Below are 26,583 nucleotides of genomic sequence, written 5' to 3' on the forward strand. Positions count from 1 at the left end.
CCACTCCCCAGGATACATCAATGGGCATGGAGCCCCGTTGTGGATCTGGCGTGGTGCTGTCATCCGGCTGAGGTGCCCCCCCTTCCCTTCCCCCTGAGGTGCCTGTTGTATTTCTATCTGATGCCCCTGCAGTGTTCTCTCCGTTTCTGGACAGGTATCTTGTGTGGGCCTCGCCCATGCATTTTGGGCCCAGTGGTCCACGGACATTTAATGGTGCATACCTGCACTACTGATCGTGATGTATATCTTTGGACTGTGTATATATTTCTGTATATATTAGGTTACTGTATTTTGATACAGTACAATGGTTGCACTCATTTCCTTTTGTCTTTGCATTCTTCCGGGGGGGTTGGGGGTTGTTACTGTGATGTTTGGAAATGCATTGGTGTGTGTGTTGTAGTGTGCGAGGGTCGGGGTGGGGGTGTTGCGTGTGTGTGTCCGTGACTTTTGCCTCCCCCCACCCCTATGTCGTAGGTGCAGTACTCACCGTTGTCTTCGGCGCCGGCGTTGCTGATGTTCGTAGAGGAGCAGGAACACTATTGCAGGGAGTATTTGGAGTCCCGGCTCCATGCTGCCCTCCTTCCTCATGGAGTGTGTTAAGGTGAGCGTTTTCCCATTGAAATGGCTGTTTCCGCCGTGTTTTTATCCACGGTGAATCCGCCCCGGAAAAGGTGGCGGATTGGCCTGTTGTAATACTGTGGGCGGTACTTTGTCTTCCGCCTGTCTGTTGGCGGTGACCACCGCGCTGCTTGTCTGTACCGCTGTGGCGGTCGGAGTGTTAAAGTTGCTGTCTATGTTGGCGGTTTCCGCCACGGTCATAATTCCCTTTTTTTTTTCCGCCGGCCTGTTTGCGGTATTACCGCCGCTTTAACACCGTCCACCAGGGTTGTAATGACCCCCCTAGTGTGGCAGGGGTGTGTTCTGATGCCTGATTACAGCGGAGCAGGTTTTTTTTGTGAGTTGAATTCCCAACTGAGAGAACAGCAATAAAAACGTCTTGTGGCTACCCACCATTATTTAAAACATACATACTGGTTGGATTTGGAAGGAGGGCTGGTGATGGATCAGTATATACAATTTAATTAATAAGAAATTTCACAAAAATGAAATGCACTGTTAATAATTGAAAGGTCAAAAAACTGCACTATTGACTCACAGCTTGTGAGCTGTAAAGCTGCAACAAGGCACCAACCGCTTTACAGGCCATTCACACTCCTTTCATACATGACACACACAAGACCATTCACAGCGCCAGCTGCGGGCCCAGCCCATTTTACAACATTCACAACAAGAGACAATGTAGAGACAAAGTACACCCTAGCAGAGAAAGACAGAAAAGACCATTATTACTGAACAACCATATAATCATCAAGTACACCCACATACCGGTTGGATTTGGCACGAGGGTGAGTGATGGTTCAATATATGAAATTTTATTAACAAGAGATTTCACAAAAATGAAATGCATTGTTAATAATTGAAAGGTCAAAAAACGCGATGATTCACAGCTTGTGAGCTGTAAAGCTGCGTCAAGGCACCAACCGCTTTACAGTCCATTCACACACCTTTCGTACGTGACACACCTTGACCGTTCACGCCGCGAGACGCAGGCCCAGCACCTTACAACACTCACATCAACAGACAGCGCCATTCAAGGGCCTATCAATTTTATACGCCCACATGCCTGACACAGGAATGACACTGGCTGACGGAGTGTGTGGACTGGGGTTTGGCTAGCATTGTGTGTAGTGACCAGCAGCAAGTCACTACTCACACACTGTCAGCCAAGTGCCAGCTCACACACACCGCCAGCCAAGCACCACTCCATGCACACCACCGACCAAGCGCCAGTCCACGCACACTGCCAGCCAAGCACCAGTTCACGCACACTGGCAGCTAAGCACCACTCCAAGCACACCACCAGCCAAGTGCTACTCCACGTACACCACCAGCCAAACGCCAGTCCACACACACCACCAGCTAAGCACCAGTCCATGCTGGTTTCCGGTCCTCTCTGTTTCCGGTTCTGGTTCGGCGTGTGACTGCGCAACACAAAGCGAAGCGGAGGAACGGCAAGATTGTGGCCTGTGCTGCCGGCGGCCGGCCAGGTGTCATTGGTCATCGGCGCTAGAGGGGCCTGGACGGGTCTGCAGTTGCCAGCACCACCTCATTTTGATCTGATGCCACTTTCTTCGGCCTCTGACCCCGCAGCGCCTAGCCGCAATTGTAGTTGTAGACCCCCGTCGCAGAAGCAGGAGTGGGAGCAGGAGCACAGGAGTGGTGCTGTGGGCAGCGGGGGGCTTGCCCATGGCCCTGCTGTGACCTACCTGCTGCTTCATCTGCGGTCCAGGCACCCCTGCCAGCCGCTCCGGAGTGCCTATCCTGCTTGGTTGTCCCTCTCGAGCACACGGGGGCAGTGAGACGGCAGAGAGATAGTATGCACAGTGGAGTGTGCAGTAACCATCGGCCCCTACCCCCCACCTGCCTGCCCACCTGCCGCCCAGCCTGCCCAGCCTGTGGAGTGTGCAGCTCAGCAGCAGAGAGCCCACGCAGGGACAGAGACGGGGACAACCCCAGTGGACCGTGGACCCTGAATAAGAGACAACAGTCAATATTTGGGCTAGCGGTGGCTCAGGAGCACACGGTGAGGGGGTGTGTGACTGAATATGGCGAGCGCAGTGGGTTTAGCTACCACTGCTGAGTGTGTGCCCCGCCTCCCCGCGGAAGCGGCGCGGCTAGGTTGGATGCGGCTTGTGGGGCTGGCTGGAGGGACCTGCTGGACCTTGTTCATTCCTACCCACACCCTTTTCCTTGGTTGGCCACACATTCATAAGCGATCAAGCAAGTAAGCAATCAAGCATCAATCAATAAAGCAACTAACCAATCTCGACCCCACAACAAGCCAGCTTAACCGAGAGACTATCTGTTGCATTTGCTGCTATCACATTGCTTCCATTTGCCATACTGCCCACACTCGCCCCAACTGCGGTTAGCAGAGATGAGATCAGGCAAAATATGAGGCAGGACCTCACTTATAAGCAAGAGAAAGAGGAAGGAGGAACTACTGCCCACTGGAGTTCAAACAAAAGTAGAGCTGGAGTTGAAAATATAGTCTATCCTGCAAGGTCCCTCAGGAACCCTCCCACCTCGCCTACTGAGCCTACGTCAATACAGGACTTTGTAATTGTAGAGACTATAGCCAAGTCATTCAATGAGACCATTATCCTCCAATCCTGGGGAATGGCTTCCCCAGCTCCAGCTGCATCCAAGCCTCGTAAAATAACAGACTATTTTGGGGGAACAAATAGGAGTACTAAGTATCAAACTCTCTCAACCCTCCTTAATACTGACTCAGGATCAGGTCCTCGACCAGAGAAGAGGCCCAGAGGATAAAGAAAACTATCCCCTGCCCCCACCACTCTCTCCTGTTATCAGCATCCTGGAGGGGAGAACCATAAGGGCTATCTCCATGGACTCAAAAGACATTAAGGACCTCATTACAACCCTGGCGGCCGGCGGTAAGCTGGCGGTAACACCGCCACCAGGCTGGCGGTGTTCCACCAGCTATTATGACCATGGCGCAATCGCCACGGCCATACCGCCGGCCCCTCCAACATACCACCAGGCTACCGCCTGGCGGTCATAATCCCCAGGGCAGCGGTGCAAGCAGCGCTGCCCTGGGGATTATGAGTCCCTGACCGCCAGCCTGGCCACAACGGTAAACACCGCCATGGAAAGGCTGGCAGTAAGGGGGACTCGGGGTGCCCCTGCAGTGCCCATGCACTTGGCATGGGTAGTGCAGGGGCCCCCAGGCACAGCCCCATCATGCATTTCACTGCCCAAATGCGCTACGGGTGCTACTGCACCCGCTGCACATCAACATTGCCGCTCCTCTATTACGAGCCAGCTGCAATGTTGATGTGAATTTTCCACTGGGCCAGCGGACGGTAACACTGTTACCGTCTGCTGGCCCAGTGGAAAAGTCAAAATAGGGAGCCAGATATACCGCCAGCGGTATACTGGCGCCCGCAGCTTAGACGGCCTTGGAGAAAGACCGCCGAAGTTGTAATGAGGGCCTAAGACTCTTAAAGAGTGCCCCCCTACATCAGGGGGGGCATCGGCCACTCTAAGGGACCAGGAATCAGTACTATACCCTCTGGTGTGGGGAAACCAGCCCAAACAGCATCCTGCCTCTCCCGGGCAGGATAGCCTAAGCAGCCTCTTGGGTGATGAGGATAACGCCCCGCAGGGTATGGGGGGGGAGAGAGGCACCAGTCCCCCCCAAGGTACCTTTAACCTAAATTCTACCACTTTCCCATCATCAGCCCATAAAATGCAGCCCAGGAGGAGCCAGTATTAAGGGCACCGGAAGAAGCTAGGGGCGCATGGCGATCCACTCAGATTACTCAAGATCTTTGGGCATCCCAAAGAACTGACTCTAATGAGCCCGCTGCCACCCTGGCGCCTGCAACGGATATATGGGCAACAATTTTGAACTTGATGCAGACAACTGTAACAGCTTTGCAGTTCCAGTCCCACAAAATGGATATCCAGGTATATCTGTTAAATACCCTGCCAGTTTTTGTCACAGGAATTGATGGTAAATTACAATATTTAAACTCATTAATAACAAGGATACAAAAAAAAAAAACTTAAGGGCTTCACCATTTGCTCTTGTAAGGAGGTAGTAGAACGCATGGGCCAATTGCCAGTAATCTTCAAAGATATTTTGAAGGAGATTCGCCATGCAAGTAAAGAAGAAATCATGGATAAGGAGAGTCCATTGCCAGTGGGGCTGTCCTTAACTCCCAAATCTCCAACACCCTCAGAGGAGAACCAGAATAGCCCGCAAAAACCATTCGTTACGAGGACAAGTAACTCAGAGGGGAATGCAATTGAGAAAATAGGAAGTGCTTTGGAACACTCATCCCAATTGATAGAACCTAGGGATTTGGAAGGGCAGCCCGGCCATCAACTGACTAAGAGAGAGAGGAAGGGGGCAAGGAAGGGCAGAAAGAATACTCAGATGGTGTCCAGAGTCGACATAGAAATCTTACCGCACATAGTACAGGAGGGGGATATGGGGACAGCAAGCACCTCATTGACAATGCAGCCTTGGGCATTAGATCATGAGGGGCTTTCGTCCCATGGTCCGGCACTGGACGGGCCAGAGCCGGAAGGTAAGACTCGGCTCTCCAAGGACCAGGAAGCAACTATCTTATCGCGGCCCTTTGTACCCAGTCAGGTTGAGCAGAGGTCCGCCCCCGGTAGGCCGGCAGAAGTGACAACTAAATTAGAGGGGGCAGATGTGACAGTATGGAATCATTATCTAGGGGCAGATACAGAAGATTATAATAGCACAGCGAAACTTGGCAGACAGCTCAAACCAAGCCATGCTGGACCGAGGCTTGCAGCTACTATGGATTCCAGAGTGTAAATCCAGAGGTCCGCAAGATGTGCTTAACCGCTCCACTATTCTCAAATTAATAAATGCACTCTCAGACCTGGCACCAGTGAGTTATGATGACATCACTGCCAAAAGAATCATTCAAGCGCAGGGCAGCCAGTATACGGATACAACTGTTGTGATATTTGCATCTCCGGAACTACCAATGCAAATAATAGAAAAAAGAAGCATCCTAAAAGACTGGGGAATTGAGGTATACTACTATTTAGGAGAAAGATATCCACATCTATTACTGCAGAAAAGTCACATGACCAGGAACAAAACAGCCACCTGGTCTGTCCTGCGAGGATAAACCAGGAAGCCCCTCGCTGGAGAACCTAGCCAAGACCTGCCAGGTCAAGGTGTGACACCTCCACTAGATTTACAAATAGAAATAAGGGAAGTAGAGGGCCAGAGAAAGATAACATTCATACAACCCCCAAGAGATGGCCATTTACAGGACAATTGGTCTTGGCTTTCAACAATGCTAGCCCCCAGATTATCTTGAAAATTCTGAATGACTGTTCAACAAACACCCCCGACGCAAGGATCATTAAGTTTCTGCTCATGGAATATAGAGGGCCTTCAATCAAAGCTAAAGGATGTAGAGATTATTGAATTCCTGAGCTCCTTTGACATCATAATGCTGCAAGAAACATGGGGGGTTACGAATCATCCCCTAATTGGTTATGAGGAGTTTTACATACCTGCAGTGAAACACAAAACGTTTGGAAGGGCAAAAGGAGGTCTGTCAATTTACATCAACTCTAAGCTTGGGGAGAAATCATCCAGAGGACAGATGGGAGATCAGCCTGTATTGTGGGTTCGCCTGGATAACTGGGCAAAAAATAATCATGATCCTTTGGTTCTGATTAATGTGTCCATCAATCCTAAAAAGAAAAATTTGGAAGCCAACATTCTGTTAAAACATCTGCTCCACATAAAACATGTGTATAATCCTGTTTACTGGCTAGTCTCCAGTGATTTCAATCTTAATCTATTCCACCTACCAACTGAGGACCATGTACATCTAGCAGTTCCACTGCCCATTCAAAATGTACCACTCCGGATAAAGAAAGACAGAGTTGGTACCAAGCTAATTAAGAGCTGTGAGTTAGCAGGTCTCTTTGTACTTAATAGGCGGCTACCGCCAGACACACCTCCGGCCTGGACAAGAGCTGCGGAAAAGGTTGTCTCATACCTAGATTATACCCTGGTTAAGGCCCCCCTATTCAAACTTGTGAGGGACTTCAGAATTCAAGACCATTTAGAAAGTGACCATAATCCACAAATAATTACAATTCGGAGCCAAGTGCCTATCCAGGAAGAAACAAACCTCCTCAATGGGGGACTTTATTCTGAAAACTTAAAGCGACTAAAATGGAGCTCAGAGTCGGTCGCAGCCCAAGCAGAGGAAGATTTTGGGAAATTGGAAAATATGGCTAATGATCCATTAAGGGTAGTTGACATACGGGGGTCCTTCACAGAAAACCTCACTAAGCAATTTCCAGGGAGGGGCAGGTTTAGGGGGGCATACCTGGGGCACAGAAGGATTATACTCATGCCACGGGCAATACAATTGAGGAAATCGGACGTGAATAGGCTTCAGAGACAAATACAGAAATATCCGACTGACAAATTAATTTGAAAAACTTTACGGAAAGAAAGGAAACTATTAAAGAGAGACATCTGGCTCTTTAAACGATCTAAGCAGGAAACATTATGGGCAAAATTACATTATGCATCGACACTGGCAAACTCCAGTCAGTTCTGGAGCTTGATTAACAACATTGAGAAAGGCCCCAGAGCTGCAAACAATGCAAACATCACAGAAGAGGTAACAGTAGGATACTTGAAATCTCATTTTAAAGAAATATCCCCGACAGACACCAGCCATAGCCCAATGGGAAACGACTCCGGATAATAGGGAGCCAGAGGAGCCTATTACTTTTAGTTCTTTTGAAATAACTAAGATAATAGAAAAAACAATCCAAGACTGTGCTCCTAACCCTAATGGCCTACCACAGGCCCTATTTAAACAGTGTACATCAAGATGGACGGCCTTCTTCGCCACAATGTTCAACTATATTCTAGTAACAGGCCTGGCCCCAGATAGCTGGAAGGGTTCGATAATTTACCACATTTATAAGGGAGGGAAGGCTTCCTTACCTTCCAACTATCATGTAATCGCCCTTGTGGATGCTGACTTAAAATATTTTTCCATAGGAATCCTGCAGCACCTAGAACAGTGGGCCATGGATAAAGGCAGGCTCCCTATCAACCAAACAGGTTTTGCTAAAAAACAGGGCACGCTAACAAACCTTATGGTATTAAGCCTGGTAATCAATTGAGCAAAGGCTAAATTATGGATAAAACTACAGCAGTGGGGGATACTGGGGAAGTTATTAAATGCCATTATTATGCTCTACTCTAACACTTGGGTTAAAATCAAATTGGGAGACGGCTCTTATCTATCCTGGCCTATCAAAACCACTGTTGTTCTGAAACAGGGCTGTGTACTAGCCCTGCTCCTTTTCAATCTGTACATAGCAGATCTATCTCCAGCCCTGGAAAAGCAGCTAGCCCACCCACCAAGCTTTGGGGGTTGCCAAATATTCAACCTACTTTATGCTGATGACCTGCTGTTGCTTAGTAATTCTAGAGTAGGCTTACAGAAACCTTTGAAATATTTAGGAGGATATGCGCTGGTTAATGATTTAGAAATAAATTATGGGAAATCCAAAATAATCAACCTTAATCGTAAACCCACCTTACGCCGAAAGTGGTATTTGAATGGCCAGCATATTGTGGAAGTAGTCAGGATTGACTCTAAAGGCACATTTGCAGCCCACAAAGAAATAATAAGGGAGAAAGCACAAGCCCTAAACCGGGCATTCAGCAACTTGGCAAAGTCCATCCTTGGGTGGCCCTTAAAACCAATGACCATGGTAATGAGAGCGAAATTACTTCCGACCATTGCATATGGGACAGAAATAATGGGAGGGCGGAGGCGGCCATACTAAAAAGTTATTAGTGAAATCGTATAAACAAGTCTTCCAACTACCTAGATCAGCCTCCCGGCCCAAGTCAGACTAGAGTTCTCGCTAACAAAGCAATCATTAGCAAGACGTGCAGCATTTGTTAATGGCTGCTATAAATTACATTTAGCACTCACAGGGACTCTTGCAAATCTAGTCTGGCAGGAAATCAATCTTGAGAGGGGCAATAAGATTTTTAAGGATTACTGGGAAAATAGCATAGCACGGCTGGAGGTGGGTGATCTGTGGGGCAGCTCATTACCGGCGCCAGCTTTTAGAAAAGGAGTTAACAAATCAGCTAAAACTTAAGCCGGTTACAAGAAATGGAGGCCCTATCGAACCGATCTCATGGATGGTTGGTCTTAAATTCATAAGCATTGTTTAAGGAATCTCCTATCATGTCCTCCTCATTAGCCCCAAAAACTAAGCAGACCCTCGTATGGAAGAGGTTGGGAGATCTACCAACACTTGATTTCCTACCGAAATGGAAAAGAGAGGCCGGGATGCATTCACAGGCCTGCAGACTGTGTCATCAAACTAGGGAGACCCTAATCCATGTGGTCTGCATTTGCCCAGCTATGGGAACTCAAAGAAAGGAATTACTGAGAAGAGAGTTTAATACCCTAGGAGTCTGGTCCTGTAGGTCGGGTTGTCACGACAGCTCTTGACCCAAGTAATGAAAATCTGAATATTAGATTAATCTAGTTTCAGAGAATCTTTTATGCCCGGGCGGCTCCAGCAAGCTCATCTAGCACCCCGTAGGCAAAGAAGGGAATTGTTCAGTCACATAACATCAGAATCCATCCTATAGACAATAGGTATCAGCAACGTATGGGTTTTGTTAATCTTGAATGCACCTTTAGACAATAGGACGCAATACGTCCTCATAGGGATGGTTGTGATTATGCTCTCTTAAAACAATAGGTTATGTTTGTGTCCAGAATCGTATTTGGGTTTCCTTTGTTTTAATTATGAGGACCTTTTTTTATTTTCTGTCTACATTTTATTGTTTGCACACTTTCTAGGTCAACTGATATCTGTAATTGTATTTCTTACATATGTTTTTATGGTTTTTATTAACTATTAAAGTATTTTTCTACCTACCTCTACCAGTCCACGCACACCGCCATCACTTTTTTTTAACAAAAAAGAAAACACAATCTAATTGTAAGTAAATACAAAACTGCAAACATAAAAGCTCTAACTAAATACATGACACTAATGCCAACTGTGAAATTGAACGGAAAATGCAAAGCAATATAGAACAGGCAGTTCACTTATATGCTCACAGTAGTTCCCACATGTGATCAGGAAAGTGGCCATTTTTCAATCTAGCCACATGCTCCACCACTTCAACTCTAGGAACACGTGCCTGTTCCACTACACCAAGGCTGCCTGTCAGAGACTCCTGAAACTGAAAAAATGTCATCTTGGACTCTGGAGAACAATTCTTAAATACAACAAAAGCATTAAAGTTTGTTAAGTGGAATAAATGGATAGCCAACTTCTTATACCAAATGTAACCCTTATGAACAGCAGTGTAAGATTCCAACCTCTGATCTACTCTATCTACACCACCCAGGTGCTCATTATAGTCTAAAATGCACACAGGTTTGTGCACTTCAGCAACCTGACCCCAAACAGTCACAAGTGAAGTACTTTCATCATGGATGGTAGTCAACATGTAGACATCTCTCCTCTCTGCAAATTTCACAACTAGAAGCTTTTTACAAACAGGTTCTCTTTAGTAACCTTTACTGTTAGAGCGGATTGTGCCACAAACAACAGTGTCCACTTTGACCAATTCCCTGAATAATTGCACACCAGTGTAGAACATACATATAAATGTGACCTTTGTTAGAAAAGTCCTTTACCAACTTCCCACACATTCTTCTCACTAACTCCAAAAGTGGACAGACAACAAGTGGGGTCAATACTCGAATCCCTACTAGTGTACACCTGTAAATTATAGACATATCCAGTCCTATTCTCAGACAGCATATACATATTTATTCCATAACGTGCCCTCTTGCTAGGAATGTTCTGCCTAAAATCCAAATGGCCCTTGAACAGGACGTATGACTCATCAACAGCTATTTCTTTTCCTGGAACACAGATCTCTAAAAAAAAAAGGATAAACAAAATTTTTAGGCAAAAAGTTTTCATTAGTCACTCTACACCCTGTGACACCAGTAAAGGCAGGCACCATGTTTGGGGCAACCCAGGCTTCAGCTTTTCAGGCTGCAATACAGATGCCTCTGGCTGCACTATCAGCACACCAGTGTCCTCCTCTAAAAGAAACACTTCTTCCAAACTGAGAGTGGCTTCATCATCAGATGATTCTTCTTTGACAGAAAATTTACTGCCAGAATCTTGCAATTCCTCCTCTGCCTTAGGTGCGGAGTCAGTCTCATAATCATGGTCAGAGGAAGATTAAAAAAGCATACCAACAGTCTGCTGAGCAGTAATCCTGTGGCTAGCCATAATCCTTACTAATAAAAGTAACTTGACAAATACGTCAACAACAACCAACACTGTGTAAAATAAGTAATAAACAAAGTGTGGGTTTATCACAAAGACCTATCTACTCAAAAAGAATACCACTCACTTGCCAAAGACAGCTAGACTCACCAGCACCTACACTGCACAGACACAGCAAGCACCAACAATATCCCACTAGAAAGGAAAAACCAAAGAAAATTACACAAAGGACAACACAATACAAATTGAGCACAAACCCAAAGATAATTTCACACACAATCAAACAGAAGCTAAATATGTTGCTGTTATTACAGCATTTGCAGGGCAGTTAGACTCATTTGGAGTAAAAAGTACAAAACACCTTTTCTTACCAAACACATGCAACTGCAGATCAACCACTGCCGAAACCGCAAGCAGGAGTCGCAGCAAAGGAAAACAAAAGCTTAGTACTAGAAAAAGGAGAAATAAATATTATAATCACAAATGATGACATAAACTAAAACAGTTAACAATATAAAACAATATGAAGTCTGCCCTTCATCATTCAAATGGCAGCCACACACATTGTCAGCGAAACGTCAGTCCACACTCAGCGACAGTCCATGCACATCGCCAACCAAGCGCTAGCCCACACATGCAGATCATCAGCCAAACTCCAGTTCTCACACACACACAGAAACATTCCCTGGTCTAGTGGTTTTCTGCCCCACCTCCAACAAATGGCCAGTTTGTCCCCAAGGGGGGCAGAAACATTCAAAATACATGCCCCAAACAAGGGGAGAAACCCTTGCCAAAGGGGCTAATCGCCGACATATAAATAAATAAAATTCCTGGTGTCTAGTGGCTATCTGCCCCTGTGGGGCAGATGGTCCTACAAATATGGCCAATCTGCCCCCAAGGTGGGCAGAAAATGGCCAAAGCATTTCCCCAATAATGGGGAGTGACTCTTGCCCCAGAGGCCACTCCCCAACATACAACACTGAAACCCTGGTGTCTAGTGGCCTTCTGCGCCCCCCTCCCCCACCAGATCATCCTAAAAGTGGCCGATCTGCCCTCTGGGAAGGGCGGAATACATAATAAAATGCCCCCCAAGGGGAGTGACCCTTGCCCAAGGAGACGCTCCCCTCAGTCAATTTTAAATGTAACTTCTAGTGGGTTTCAGCCCCCCTGAGGGGCTGATTGGCCTAAAAGCAGTCGAATCAGCCCTCGGGGGTGGGGTGGGGTGAAATACAGATGTAATGTGCCCACTGGGGAGTGAACCTTGCCTAAGGGGTCGCTCCCCAACCACAATAAGGAAAATCACTGGTGGCCTAGTGGCCTCTCCCCTCCCCCCATGGCAGGTCATCCTAAAAGCAGCCAATCTGCCCTCTCGGAGGGGTGGAATACATAATAAAATGCCCCACCAGGGGAGCGATCCTTGCCCAAGGGATCAGTTCCCGCAATCAATAATAAATTTAAACATTTCTGGCTTCTAGTGGGTTTCAGCCACCCCCCCTCTTGGGGAGACTATTTGGCCTAAGAGCAGCTGAATCAGCCCTCAGGAGAGGGCTGCAACTCAGACACATTGTGCCCCCCAGGGGACCCACCCTTGCCTAAGAGGTCACTCGCCCAAATATAACAAAATAAATCCCTGGTGGCCCAGTGGTGTGGATTGCTGGTCCACGATGTCGGCACCACCTGTGATCATGGAGCAGAAATCCACTGTTTACAGGCGCAGGGGGAATGTCCTTTCCCCCTGCATCTGAAAAATCCTAAAGAACCAAACCCCCCAGGAGAAGGACTTAGCTTTTCGTCCTCTCCCTGGATGCACTGGATACAAAAGGCTTCCAGCGTGTCCCAGCTGTATGTGATGACGTTGTTGTGCCGGAAGTGGGCTGACGTCATGAGCTCACTGCAGGGGGTTGAGGGTGCCTACGGAAGCACTTTTGCTGCCATCCCCGGTGGGGGGGTGAAAGTGGGCAGCCCATGGGCGGAGCGCCAGCGCTTCCCCCATGGGCGAAGGCAGAATTGTTCCGTCCTCAGCACACACCCACCACGGCTGATGACACAACCATTCATCATCAGCACACAGGGGGTCAACAGCTCTTAAGCCAAAATTGAAATGAAAAGATCAAATAGGGGGAGCTCCACTTTTGATCACCTCATGGTCAGATTCGCAGTAAACTCCAGAATGCCCCACTCAGCATCTTCCTCGACCGTTAGAGTTGAAAAAGAGTCAAGAGGTTCAAATTTGGTGTTGCAGTCACCTGGAATAACCACGGTCCAAAAGTGATATGACGCATTCTCATCCAGGGAACATAATATATGTCCAATTGGGGACTCTGCACTATCATATACAGAACGAACATAAATGTTCAGCACCACTATGCGCTTAAACACACAAAGACCACTATTTACAATGAGGATACTCAATATATCCTTTACGACAATTACTATCAATATAGTGTTAAGTGTTTTTTATCCAAATGAGTAATCCTCCAAAAGCTCGACTTGACTGTAATTTTATTAGCATAAAAGGTAAGAGACCCCAGCCTGTAGACAGGCTCCACAGCTCATGTTTCCTGTAATAAAATAATTTGGTGGGCATCAATAAACTCACCCCATTCGGGGTCAGATCGCTTGGCCTGCAAGCCAGCCACATTCCATGACATAAATTTAACTTGATTTCCTAAGGTGTGCTTATTTAAGGCAGGAGTAGTCGACTGGAGCATGTCCAAGGCTACCTGTCTAGGAGACATGGGCGACTTAACCCGACCATTGACCGTGTCACTAGAATCAATACTCAATATCAGGCCATAAGGTGTTTGGCGTAATGTTCGACCAATGGGGACATTAGTTCGGGATCAGGAAGGGCGTGCTAAGCCAGTGGCTCATTGAGTCAGTCTATATCTGAAGTAGTGCCAGCTCCAGCCACGTCCATCCCTTTTTCAAGGCTGTATACAAGAAGTACCGCCTTTAAAGTTTACCAACTGATGAAATGCTGCAGAAGGAGTGTTTTTAATGCGTATTTTAGTGACATCTTGCATAGGGGCTTAGTGCTCCAAAGCAATTTAGGCCATCATTTATTTTAATATTTGCAAATCTTCCGCCAATGTAATCTAAGCCATTATGAGTACCACTGTAGCGCCTCACTGTAACAGTATCCTCTCTGATTATTGAACTGCAATTGTGGACTTTATGGCCCCAATGAATACATTTATTGATAAGGGATTCCTCATTCTTTTTAGAACCTATAGGCAACTTAGGGACATTTATAAGAAAAATCTCTTCGCCACGCTGAAAATTTGATCTACCCTCCCCACGAAGGGTCTTCCCTTCTCCTCAACATCCGAGTGCCTTTATTAGGTTTATGTGTTCTTCAAGAGTCAACTAGAGGGGGACTGTAATTCATATTGTGATGATACAGGGAGGCATACTGTTAATTTTGTATCCATTCGCTTACTCTCACCATCCAAATCCCTAGTGCCTAATTTGACACTCATACTGGGTGCCTTTACGATATTAGGTGCATTGTGTGAAGGTGGACAACAAGCAACACCTAAAGGCCTTTTGAGATTGTTCCCAGTGCAATTCTCCTGCAGGTTTGTTAGTCATGCTGACAATGTCAGTTTGACAAGGCCTCCCTTCCCCCTTGGTCCTGTCCAATAGGTCAGTTAACTTGTCTACCTTCTTCCTGAGTAATTGCAGCACTTTCTTTAGATCACCTATTTTGGCCCTAGCAAGAGTTAACTAGACAACAACATCACTGTCCTCTGCAGTGAGGCTCAAGCTAGTATCCCTTCATATAAGGGTTACGTCATTCCTGACTTGCCCCATCTCACTTGGCTGTAGCGCATAAACTTATTAGAACACCATATTGACCTTAAATAGAGGCTGGGTGTCTTGCTTCCTGCTCTGTAAATGGGGCTATCTCAGCTATCGAGGGGCTGGGCAATGGCCCATTAGTCACATTGATTGTTGAGTTAGCAGAAGCTTCCAGCTTATTTTGCGCTAAACCACTCTTTACTAAATATGGCTTAATGCCTTTCCTCCTTGACTTACTCTGTGCAGGGACATGTCCACTAACCTCCTTATTCAGTAGCCCTTCAACTTCTTCGATTAGCCCTTCAATTTCATCTCTTATAATTGACTGCTGCATATTTTGCCAGTTTTTTAGCCTTCCTGGTCTTCCATGCGTTATCTGTGGCTTTAGGTTTGCCCACTTGAGTCTGGAATCAAAAGCCTATAACTCCTGCGCTACTAGATAACAACACAGACCAGTTTCGTGCTCCCAGCACCAGATGACACACAGTGAGGGCAGCAATGCCACCAAAAGAGACTCGTCACACACTTTATATTTCAAGCAAAACAGCAAAAGTTATAGACCAAATGCCAGAATCAAGCTGCGTAAAAAAGTAAAAAAAGGAAAAGGAAACACAGCTGCCAAAGTCCCTATACGACCTAAGGTCTCAATAGTTCTATAGTGTCCGGAGGCAATGTGGCTGGTACCAATGGCTATGCCAGGGAGCCTTTTCACCTCAGGGGATACCAGCATTCACACTTCCCAGAATTTACCCTGCACAAACTAACAAGGGTAATCAATGTAGACGAGGGGTATATCTCCTTTGTCTCCCTAGGGCTAATGGGAAAGTCTTACACTCACTTGTGCATCATAGTGTAGGGCTAAGTGGGGGTGCCCTGCCTCTTCCTGTCACAGACGGGCACAGGACGGGCTCGCCCTTCCCGGCGCGCATCCTCCGCAGCAGGGTGAGTTCAGACACTATATAGCGCCAGCCAAAAGGCACAAGTGATGTTAATAAGGACTCCTCCTTCTAGCCCAATGCTGCCTGGGACTGGAAGTCCCTGTTGCTGTTTCCAAGCATCCCATTTCGTTTTAAGTGAGTCAAGGCAGTGGGAGAGGTAATTATAAGTGTTTTGTAGATTTGGGAGATAACCTCCTACCCCAGTGGGCCGTAGAGGAGCTTGGATTTGAGGGTGTTAAATTCTGGGAGGTCATCCATGTTCCCTCGGTAACATAAGAGGGCGTGCCTCAACTGTAAATACCTATGGAATTAGTGAAAGGCAAGGGAATACTGGGCTTGTACATCGTGATATGATTTCAAGATTGAACCTCGCTAGACATCTCACAAAAATGTGATCCCTATTTTGTCCAATGTGGCAAAACCTTCTAGTTGTCAAACCTGGCTAAACCAGCAGCCAGACCACAGTGGGGTCTGCTGCGTAAATTATTTTTTACCAGCCCATCATCCGCAGTGCAACTCTTCACACCTGGACAACAACTCAGGTAGGCTCTAGAAGCCTCAGATGAAGTGCACTCCCGTAGAGAACATGCAGGGTGTTGTCTAGACCCAGTTGATTCTAGTTTATATGCTTGGTTCCCCTAGCTTCCTTCCAGCCAGTCGATCACAATGAGCTAGGAAGCCCAATAATAAAAATGTATGTCTGCCATGCTCATACCGCCATAATTAGACTGTTGGCAGCATTTTTAAATGCTATGCGGGGAGGGGTTTGCCAGCCCATAGCAAGGACCAAGTGTGTGACGTGAGAGTGCTAAAGCGCTGCGCTGAAATCACTTATGGAAAATTTTGAAGGACGTAGACAAAGCGCTGTAGGATAATCATTTTAAACAGTGACACTTTACCTCAAATAATTATTGGCAGAGCTCTCCAATTTTGTTATGTTTCATGCGTACCTCCATGGGTGTTATGTAAAGGGACCAGGAGAGTTCCAGGAACACCAGAATATGTATGCCTAAGTATATGAAACTGAGCCGAAGGATTGGAATCCACACCTGCCATGCACTAGTGTTCAGATTTTCTGATATAGGTACCTAATGGGATTTAGCCCAGTTGGTGTGCAAACCAGAGGCTTCTTTGTAGAGCGACAAAAGCCGCTGTAACCGAAGCCCTGTATCAGAGGGATTTCGGACGTAGAGAAGCACATCATCTGCATAAAGGGAGATGTGGTCCTCCTCCTCTTGGCTCCATCTCCAACCCTGTACTGGAGCATCGCAGTGTATGAGTTGGGCTAAAGGTTTAATTGCCAGGGCAAAGAGAAGGGATGATACCAGGCAACTCTATCTGGTGCCTTGTCTGATTGGAAATGGCTCTGAAAGTGTTACATTGATGTGAACTTGTGCCTTTGGTGTAGAGTAGAGAAGGCTAACATATCTATGGAATCTGTGGCCAAAGCCCTTACCCTCCAGTACAGCATCCAAGAAGGACCAATGGATGGAGTCAAACACTTTTTCAAAGTCTATTAGAAGTAAAGCGTACGTGTCTAGTTTCACTGATCTACGTGCCAACTCGAGATGGAGGCACCTGATACAATGACAAGTACAACGTCCTGGCATAAAGCTACATTGATCAGAGTGGACATGATCTGTGAGTACCTGAGGGACCCGTCGGTCTAGAGGCTTGGCAAAAAGCTTGAGTTCAATGTTAATTACAGAGATAGGCCTGCATGAGGCACAATGGTCAGGTGGGCATCCCACTCTGTGCACAACCACTATGGCTGCCAGATCTAAGCCCCTAGAGTATGTGCTGTTAGTTTTGGGTTCTATGTATAGGTCCAGCTATGGGGGCGGAAGCAGCTCATGGAACCTCCAATAGTATTCAGTTGGGTGGCCATCCGGACCAGGTATCTTGCCTGCATTCAGATCAGTCAAGGCATCGCTGATCTCCTCCATCTTAAGTGGAGAGTCAAGATTTTCCCTTTGAGAGAGAGCTAGAAATAGAAGCTGGATACCAGGTAACATTGGGTTAGATATAGCTGTTGGGGATGGAGGGCCCAGGACATACAGGTTGCGATAATAATCGTTGAGGCTTGTGGCTACGGTGGAGGACATGCGTCTCCATACACCCATGTGGTCCGCAATGCGTGGGATGGCTCTTGAGGTCCTCTTTCTGGTGGCCAACCATTGAAGTAGTTTACTGGATTTATCTACATGTTGATAAACATGTTGCAATGAAGCTCTCCAGGACTGTCAGGCATCTTATAATTGTAGTTGTCATGGGAAAGTCTTTTGGTAGGGAGGGAATTTTTAATGCATTGTTTTTCTAGTCGAAGGATATGTGCCTATAGGTCGACAATGGGGGCTTGTTTATTTTTCTCTGCTTGGCATTAACTACAAAAGAGGGTACTGTTCCTAATAAAGACCACTAACTCAGGTAAGAAAACCACACTTGGTTCCAAACAAGGGAAGTCTGATGCATTGTCTAGTGGTGCCCTCATACACCCCATAGGGATGTCATGCTTCATCATCAGGCTACTCCCTCTAGGACCGGCGCTGCAGTGTCCTACGAGCCCCTTGACAGGTCACTTTAGCAGAGATCTTCTGTCTTTATGCCATATGATGGTGATGATGGTCAGTGTGAGGGTGTCCTAATAGTGCGGGATCATGTGTGTGAAGTATTGGTAGGTGAAAGAAAAGGAAAAACAAAGATTTAAAACCATCCAAGATAGTCCACCTAAAGCCTTTAATACTGTGGCACTCTTGATGGGATTAAAAACACTATATAACAAGTATGGGCTATGTCAGGGATTCAATGTGCCCACATAGCCTATACAAACCAGGTCACCATGTTTCGCATCTAGTGGGCTAACTAAATCAGGTCCGCGGTGCTTCTTCAGGACCAAAGAGAATTAAAGTGTAAGGAAGTGATCCGCGTGTAGTCAGATCAGAACATGAAAATAAAGTGAAAAGTGACATGAAAACAGTATCCACAAGGGTAACACCTCTTTTATGTAAAGGGTAAAGGTAAAGGTCTGTTTTCCTAATCCGAGGAAATCCCTTAAATTGAGGTCCCTGTTTTTATAACAAGGGAGGGATTCAAGTGGTATTCCAACCTGTGAAAAAGAGAGAAACAAAAGAGGAAAGTCCTAAATCTCTGGTGCGGTATATGCCTTTCTACTGCAACATTACATCTGCTCGAAAAGCTGATTGAGTCTCTAATTCTGATGCTTGTTAAGTCCAAGTCAAGCAGTTGGCGCCAACCATGGGTGCCTAATAACACTGATGTAAAACAGGCACACCACAAAGACAGCACATATATAGTGGCAGAAGGGCCTGACGTGCAAGGCACAAACATATAGACATCTAGATACCACACCGTGTGTGAAATCAAAGGCACTTGCAAAGGTAGAGATCCTTACCCTAAATACAATTGATATAATGCCCCATAGGTCAAGGTCAGAGGCTAGCGCACTGCTGCTAGCTGAAAGGAGCAGCAGAGATAACTTTAGAAAGTAACACAATGCTCCACAACATGATGCCTCTAAGCACAATCACACAAATAACAATAAATCATACTCACAGATCAGTAGTGCGAAGAGCGACCTATCCCCCACCCATTCTGTTCGCCTGCACGGAGACTGAACAGGAGAGGAGGTCCGTATATAAAGGCTTTAAAGCTGTTGACTGTCTACAGGTGCCACTTGTTCGACTGGAGCGCCTTCATAAAAATAGACGAGAGACTCTGGGTGTCTTGTAAGAAACATGGTCGCCATCTTGGACAAGTGAGGAAGTCTGTACTGAACTGGGACATCCTCGTAATGAGCAAAACGTCTATGGTGGTGCACTTCCTCAATCCCCTACTGTACTCAAAATAGTGCATTTTTAGTCCACTGCAAGAAAACAACCCAGTGTCAGTCAATATTGCTAGTTTAAAGGATGCTCCATGTGCCATTATTATCAAAAAGAGGTGGCAACCATATTGTAGTGGTGAACAACTGTATGATCAGTTGCTCTGATTTCAGTCTCCAGAGCCTCAACATACTGGGGTTCGGAGAGATGACACACATTTCTCCCTGTTCGTATTGCTGGCGCCATCATCTTTGGGCTTCAAGCCCAACTTGACCCTTTTTCTTCAAGGAATAGTCTCTTTTCCTCAAGCTCCAACTTTTTCTCCTCTAGTGAGAAGAGGTCAAGTTCAACCTCAAAGGATCCTACCACCTTACCAGTAGGGGGTCTGCTAGTGTGACTTCTGTCACTTCCTACTGGTGAAGGGGGACTGGGAAAGGGTGGAGAGTTTTGGTCTTCACCTTCTTCCTCATCACTCTCAATTTGGGCTGAGGCATCTTCCTCACCTTCATCAAAGTCTTCTGAGGACTGGCCCTCCCTCTCTAATCTTTCTCTCTCATATGAGCTGAGGGCCTTTTCAAGGTCCTCCTTTTGCCTGGTTACTCTATAGCTAATGCCCCTAGCTTTGCACATCACTCTTAGATCAGTGATCTTCGGAGCTGGGATGACAGACAGGTCGAGACTCTTGTCAGCATCCATTGTGCCTAACTTTATTTGAAAGCTGGGACCCTTTTCTTAAAACTTTTAAGAAACTTTTAAACTTTTCCTAACTTTGGAAAAACAGTTGGAATACTTTTGGAATGGGGATCTGCATAGGGCCCTAACAATTTCAATCAGCATGTCATTTGAAAAAATATGAAAACATATTTTTAGTTTTAATGTCAATTGTGGATTTTTCATACAAAATTCACTTATGACCAAGTGGTACTATGCAACTCAAGTTCAGGATCCCACCCTGTCACACCAATGTAGGAAAGTGGAGTATTATGCAGTGAGGCTTCTTAGGTTCTCACTATGTAGTACTCTCACAATACCCCAAACTGGGCCCTTTGGATTCACACTAATAAATCCCTAGCTCAGTTGTGGTAGTATGGTAAAGAAAAGCCAGGCTTTACTAGAGAAACATGTGTTAAGCTTTTCAGAGTACTAACATGGATGATAAGTAAATGACACATCTCTAAATAAATTTGTTAGGACAAAAAATTCCTCTAAATGGTAAAGACGGGTATCCTTGCCACGAGTGCCCAACTGTATGGTTGTCTGGATCCCTAATGCTGACTTTTTTTATCATAGGCGAGTGAGCACAGATCATGCGTGTGTACCATGACGTAGACCTCTCTCATGGATTTCAGTCTTGTTGGACCGAGAGGGGCACCCGAAGCGTTACCCTCATAGTGGTGGAAGGCTACGGCTTTCACCAGGAGTTAACCAGTACAAGTGTGGTGGTGGCATCATACCAAGTATTGAATAGTAGTAGGGAACAGGACCATTCTCCCTATGTCAGTGGAGTGGGGCCTACAGGCTCACTCACCTGTTTAAATGTTACACTGCTGTATGTTTAACTCACCCTTTGCCCATATCAGGTTGATGTGGAAGTGCGTGCGTTGTGTAAGCATGATGATTGCATGTGAGCACGCGGGACACACACACTACTCAGAGAAAGAAGTGTGGTACAGTGTGCACAGGGTAAATGTGCGCATTTTGAAAGTGTGTGTTTAAAGTGACATACTGGCACAGTACAAGGGAACTGTAAGCACTGTGTGCAAAGTGAGAACATGTACTGTATGTAAGTATGCTGGTGGTAGCATAATGCGTGAGGATAGCTATGCTGGACAGTGAATGTAATGTGAATGTACACTGAGTGCAGAGTGGCTGCACTGGTCTGGTATGTTACATGGAGGACCTTGGGTTCCATGTAGGAAGCCCAGGGCTGCCTGGTGAAAACATGAGGAGCTGAGGCATCCCCCCCTGACAGAGTTTGTGGATTGATTCATTCTTGTAAGCCGGGTGGGACAGAACACTGGGAAAAGGAAAGCTAGGCTCTCCATGTGCATTTCAAAAGGTTCTTTGATTCAGTAATCAATCACAAGGAAAAGGTCAGGATGCATCTCAGCAAGAGAGAGATGGGGCAGAAAAGGGAATCATAAAGAATAAGGCTGTGGCCCCGGCATTAGCATTTACATGCAAATATCACTGTGGCCGACATCCAGGTGTGAACTCTGGTCACTCCCATGAATCTTGTGGGTTAATCAGCTTCAGACTCCTGCCTACTGTGACAGACATACTTTAAGAAGACAAGGAGAGGGACAAGATGCCCATTTCAAAGGAACAGAACCCAACATAAAACTTCAAAGACTCAGACACCAAATTATTTTTTGTGTCTGGAAAAGTTTGAGATCCCCAGCTTGTCATCTGCCAAGTAGCCAGCCGGGCTGCCTGAGAAGGGGAAGCTCTGCAAGGCTTCTGCCTGTAATCAGGACTAGCAGCCCAGCCTGCTAGTCTCCTCGCTGGGTGAGAGGACATCACCCAAGGAAAACCAAGATCACCTGCCTGGTGCCTGAAGCACCAGTTCCTGCCAGCTTGCCAAGACTGGTGTCCCTGTGAGAGAGAGGAGCATGTGTGAGGGAGCGAGATCCAGAGGGGAGCCCAGACGGCTGTTACCCTTGACACACCTTGAAGTGGTGACCCAGGGGGTTCACAAAGAAGCCATGCTCGATGGGCTGTTGCCCATGTGTCGTGCCATGAAGTGTCGTGCCACATGCAGGCGACGCTTACCTGCCTGCATGTGGCTACATTTATCACACCCATCCACATCTCTGAGATACTCAGTAGGCCCTCTCAACTGAGAAGAACTGTGATAGAGCCAGTGGTCTGTGTGCAGTAGGGTAAGATCTGTCACAACAGTGTCAAGTTTGCCTTCTAGTGAGGACCTAGAGTGTTCATTTGCCGCTAATACAGCATCCAGTTTGCCTTCCAATGAGGTAGGACCATCAGTGCGGTCATGTGTGTCCGGAGGCGGCGCCAGCATCGCAGGTGAGACCCGGGGGTGCGTGGAGGCATGCTGGTCCATCGTGCACAGTTGTCCCATGTTGGTTTTAGCAGGCTTGTATTGGCTTAGCATAGGTGTGTGCTATTGTGGTTGCCAGGACCCGCTTACCGGTGGCTGTAGGTAGTAAGTGCACCGCAGCACAGGCAGTCCTAGTTGTTGTGATCTCCATTGACCAGGTGATGGCATTAAGGTCAGGCAAACGCTGGCTCTAAAAAGGTGTCTCCGTCACCTGAATATCACTTATCTTAGTGTGTTTGTGGTCTCCAGTATCGGGGTGCTTTCTAGCAGCTGCTGCATCACTCCCCTACAGGCTCTGGGCTTAGCATCAAGTCAGGGGGGGAGAAATAGAGCATCTACAATAGTCTCTCTTCCAGGAGATATGGTCGGGGCTGTGCGTGTCGTATACATAGTTGATAGGAGTTCACCCAGACAGGCCAGTCGACCAGTAAGTGCAGCCCATATGATGTTTTCAGCACCGGGTCTTCTGTTCTACTTGTTGCATATATCACTGCAGTTGAGTCCATTCTACGGGGTTTTCACACAGCAGAAGATCCACGCACATCTGTATTTCACCCCCAGTCATCCACAGCAGCACTTCCTCAGTAGAAGTCCCACGTCTGCTTCTCAATCCATCCCCTGGTCCAGTGATAACGTGCCTGTTAGTCAGAAGAGCCTCCTCTGAAAGAAAAAGGGGGATGTCGCTTCATAGGCTGGCGCAACTGTGGCAGCAAGATGTGTCCGACAGACCGCAGGTCCAAGTAAGTGGGACCGTAAGGAGTCCAGCATGCGCCGGTACTTGGCTAAAGGCCCACCCTGTGTCTGATCCAGCGATCCTCACAATATCATGCCCCCTAATCCTCTGACAAGCAGCACCATTCACCTGACCCTCTCTCCCTCCTCTGGACGAGGGCGACCAAGTGTTGCGTTGGCTGTCAGGCAACAATGTGCCTAACATTAAGACCAGGGCCCGCACTTGTTTACATTAATGGGCCCAGGTGTCTTCATGCGAGGCTCCTCACGTGCGGTCCGGGCCCAAACAGATTCTTGTGCACGGAGCGCAATCACAACTCACCCGCGGCATGTCCCCTGGGCTGCTCCAATTACATTTGCATTCCACAGCTGTGCTGGGGGGCCACAGCAGACCTCAGATATCCATATTGGGAGCATAGTCGCCACCAGCCCCCTTTGATACTTGTGGCGGCCGCTGGTCACCATTCTGACAGCATTAGCTGGACCCGCTAATCAAGTTGCCTGGTTAGAGTCCGGGGAGCGGTCGGCAGTACAATCGCGTTGCTCCGCTGCTACATCTCCCATTGATAGGCTGTATCTCGCCCCATGTGGGCCCAGGCCCGGACTTCACCACGCATCTGTGAACCGTCCAGTTGGAGCGGCTCTGGTGATATGTTGTTTGGCTAGGAGTGAATGAATAAGAGCATGGTGTATTGTGACTGTGTATATGGTAAAAATTGTACTAAATACTTTGAAGCTAACCAAAACAAAACGGTCCCCTTAACCTCCAGCTTCCAAAACCCCATACTTCCCTTCCAGGAGCATTTGTTGACTGAAATCCCCATACAACAAAATCATTATTCCTAGTTGTTGGAGCAAAAGATGGGGGCCTCCACTATGAAAGAATATTTGTATGCATGATGGCTATGAGTCGTGGCCATCCAGGCCACATTTATTTCAAGGAGTCTGTGGCTTTGGTGGTTGGTTCTAAGTAACCTCCTGGTTTCCTGGACCCTGAGAGTTTTTGGTTGGGTGACGCTCCACATTGTTGTCCGTTTGCCAAGGACAATAGGCTTCCATCCAATCCAGATGATTGGAATGCACGTCTGTTAGTGCCTCTAATCTTTAATGATTGTGTTTTGTGCTGCAACAGGGGGGTGCGGAGGTCCCTGGTGGAGGCTGCCCCAGCGTGCCACACTCCAGCCGGAAGGATTGATTTTGGATTGATTGAGGCAAATTTTCTTTTGGGCCTCCCACTCCCAGGCCATCTCGGGGGGTGATGAAAATGTGTGCAAGAATCTTGTATTACTTTTAAGGTTGCGGGACACATCAGCATATCCTGCAGGTTCATCACACTAATCTTTTGTTTAACCTTGTGCAAGGATTTGCACTTTTGCTGTACATTTTGGGAGTAGTCTAGGAATATCATAACATGTGTGGGTTGAAAAAAGAGATCTTTACCTTTTCATGCTTCCCAAAAGATAATGTACTTATTTTGAAAGTTAGACATGGGCGATGAGTGGTCAAGAGTTGCGCTTGGGGATGTTTTGCAGGCCAGGGACCAGTTGGTGTACTTTAGTGCAAACCATTTGAGAGAGATGTTCAGTTGGTATCCAGCATTTCAGGACTCAAGAAAAGTCTCCAGTTTGACCTCTCTGCCCCCTCCGGGAACCCGCAAAAATAAAAGTTGTTCCATCTAGACCTATTCTCAGTATCTTCCACTGTGGCGTCCAAATGTTTAGCAGTAGTGAGCAGTTTGGTGACCAAGGATTTGAGTGTATTGACATCGTCTTCCAAGGTAGAGTCCATGTCCTCTGCCTCTGTGACCCTAGAAGAAACATTACGGAGGTCTTAGCAGGGTCATATTCACTTTTATTTATTTCAATTTTGGATTCCAAAACTTCCTTTGAGGCATGGATTGCTTTGCGAATAATGTCCATGTCCATAAGTTCCCCATTTTTGGGGTGTCAGCAGCCCATCCTCACGATTACTACCCATAGTCATCGATGTTGTAGTGAATCTGTCAATTATCGCTTGGGCCGGGGATGATGGACCTATATCGTTACCCATTATTCTACTGTGAACAGGCTTGACTTTGAGATATTTCCGGTGTGTGTCCCTCGACCCTGGAGGGCATTGTTAGAACAGTCGCTGTTGGTCAATCCACTTGCGAAAGGAGAGACAAAGTCCAGGTGTGCTGCAGATAGCTGAGAGGGCAGCACGAGCAGTCAACCAACCAGCTGATAGTGTGGGCCGGTCTTGCAGCACATACAATAGCACAGGGCACACCACCTGGGCCCGTGGCAGTAGGGACCAACACCAGCAGGGCGCCTAGTGCAACCCATGAGGCCTCAGGAGTCACAGTGGGTAGGCGCCTGTTCGTTCAGATGCAGCTTGAGGTATAGCAGGGGTAGGGGATGAGCAGTGCTAGGTGTATCAGATCAAACGCTGTGGCTGAGTCATTATAAGGAGCTCTTAGCTCCCACAGTAGCATTAGCACCTGCCAACACCTTCAGGGTAGAAGCTCTACTCAGGAGTAAGGGATCCACTGTGTTCAGGGCCACTGTTCTGCAACGGTCTACTGCAGGTATGTCCCTAGGGAGCGCTCTGGCCTCCCTCTATCCAGACGCATCATCTTTATCCAACTCTGGATTCTATCCAAGGGGAACCAGGATAGGAGGGCCATACTCTTCCTGGCGTTGCTTTCCCCCACAGGGCACAGAAAGCCCAGGGTCCAGCATCCAAGTCTATGCAGTCTGTGGGCCACCACCCAGTTCACACAGGTCCAAACCCTGCAGCCAGGAAAGCCTCGCTGCTGGAACCGTACACCAATACACAGCAGGATGAAAAAGAGCTAACCGCAACCTTACCAGTGTCATAAGACCCAGGCTTTGTTTCATGTTGTGATCTGCCATGTCACGACACCGGCAAGCCCTCTACCCTCACTCCTCGGACTCTGGTGGCGTATCCTCGGTCCGACTTGTGGACGTGGTGCTTAGAGGGATTCAGGCACTGAAACTCTGTCCAGCCTGACACAGACTGCCAAGGCCTGTTATGTTCCAACCCGGCCGCACCCCTTACCCCTCACCCACAGAGAGCTGGAAACTCTTCTCTAGATGCACTAGGGGAGCAGAAGCCACAGGGTCAGACACCAGGGATTTCAGCAGCAAGTGCAAGGCAGGATGAAGCTGGATTTTGTGGAGGTATAGTGAGTCAGTCTGAAAGATGTCCGCCATATTGGCCACTTTGGCCACGCCCC

At 47.2% G+C, this 26,583-nt stretch overlaps 1 protein-coding gene across 1 annotated transcript in view; it reads left to right on the forward strand.

Moving 5' to 3' along the window:
* LOC138284946 (baculoviral IAP repeat-containing protein 1-like) overlaps positions 1 to 26,583 on the forward strand; it is a 579,119-nt gene that overhangs the window by 428,957 nt on the left and 123,579 nt on the right. The window lies entirely within an intron of this gene.

This window comes from Pleurodeles waltl, chromosome 1_1, assembly GCF_031143425.1.
Source record: "Pleurodeles waltl isolate 20211129_DDA chromosome 1_1, aPleWal1.hap1.20221129, whole genome shotgun sequence".
Classification (NCBI taxonomy): domain Eukaryota; kingdom Metazoa; phylum Chordata; class Amphibia; order Caudata; family Salamandridae; genus Pleurodeles; species Pleurodeles waltl.